The following is a 1,942-nucleotide window of genomic DNA, read 5'->3' on the forward strand; positions in this document are numbered from 1 at the left end:
GTCTATTCTCTAATTCATGCTCCGTATCATATATATATATATATATATATATATATATATATATAATTAGAAAATTTGAGGAGCCGCATCTCATATTCTATTAGGTATTACAAGCCAACATGATGATATGTAATACCATGGATTCGAAAATTAAATACATACCTCCCCCTAGTGATTTGATTATCCAAGTGAGTACCTAGTGAAACGAATGCTAAGGCATTATTTTTATAAGAGCATATATTCTTTCTGTGTTCCTTACTTGCATTATCATCACCAAGTAACAAATCAACCAATGTAGGAGGAGGATTGTCCTTGCATTTGGAGGAGAGGTTTCATTCTCTCAACCTCTTTCTTTTCACTAGGATTGACTCCATCTTGCTTGAAAACCGCCACGGGCAAGTTTACCTTATAACCGTATATACATAGCCTCTTTGGAGGAGAGGTTGCATTCTCTCCACCTCCTTCTTTGCAATAGGATTGACTCCATTTGCTTGAAAACCACCACGGGCAAGTTCACATTATAACCATGCATATCCTCAAATGGTGGCATCCTAACCCTTCTAAACACTTTATAATGCTTATAGAAGTGATGAGCAAGCTTGGTGTTGGTATTTCCCTTTAGTGAGCCATATCTAGACTTGGGAATCCTCAACAACACAAAATACCCTTTTAATTTCAAGGGCCTCCTTTGAGCATCATCAGAGTCCTTCATTTTCTCTTGTATGGTCCCTCTCAAGCCATTTATGTGTCTCTTTTAATATAGATTTCAAGAAGGAAACTGAGCGCACTTGGAGAAGAAGGCTGAGACAATAAGGCTAGAAACATTAGAAAAATGATAAGAGTAAAAATATTAGCTCCATAAAATCCTAAAAGAAATAAGAAGACAAGAATAGTTCTATTAAGAGATAAGTATCTCCAAAAATAGAAATTCTAATTTAGGTGATAGGAGGTCATATTTAGAGTACTTTTACATATTTAGAGACCATGCACGCTAAAAAGCATTGAAAACCAATGGGTTTTCTAAACGTAAGTGTGCAGTACGTCCATTTAAAAGTAACAATGCAGCTATTCTAGAAGATGCACATGCGAAAGCAACTTGATTCTATCCACGTAATCAAGATAGAAAGGCATTATAAATATATATTTTGCCTAATCGATTCGCTTCGTCTATCAAGGAAAAAAAACAGCGGTAAAAAACACTGCCATTGTTCTAATAAACAGCCTCAAAGATGGTATGAAATGCTCTTGATTGACAACTATTAAGACTCCTTTTTTGGAAAGAGCCAAATCATCCTGTTGAGAACAGAATCAAACATCATCTCTTTTCATCAACAAACCATTGTTTTCAGTAAGTAGCAAGAGTTGATCTATCGGGAAGAGACAACCCTTCAAAATCATGTAGACGTTTTTCATATTATTGTAAGAGGTCTTGCATGTGTAATAGAGATTGATTCTTAGCTATAGAATGACAAACACCAATGTCAGCACACCTTCTCTCCAAGCCATGAAAAAAATATTTGGAAGTTCGGTAGAGAATTTGTGCCAAACCTGTCCAAGAGATATAGGCTCACAAAAAAGCAGAATAATGACAAAAAGTTGATGTAATTAGAATGTGGTTTTTTGAAATGCAGCTTCTTGAAGACATACATACCACTCGTATCTCTCCAGCATTCCTTTGTCTTCACATGAAATCTTAAAAACAACAATACAAATGTCCATTCACACTGTTTGTACATCCTCAAAAGATATGCAGCCTTTACACACTATAAGTAACATGTATAGATAATATTGCTCACATGCACACTCGGGCTAACATTATACATATGTCCAATCATATTTCCTTTTTTATTTTAGTCCATGATCAAAAAGTTAGATAGCACACTATTTGAATCTGCGTGCAATTGACCAGCTCTGAACCATTCAGTGAGAGTAGTTATTTAGT

This window comes from Cibotium barometz, chromosome 37, assembly GCF_041138505.1.
Source record: "Cibotium barometz isolate CiBa-2024 chromosome 37, ASM4113850v1, whole genome shotgun sequence".
NCBI classification, from domain to species: Eukaryota; Viridiplantae; Streptophyta; class Polypodiopsida; order Cyatheales; family Cibotiaceae; genus Cibotium; species Cibotium barometz.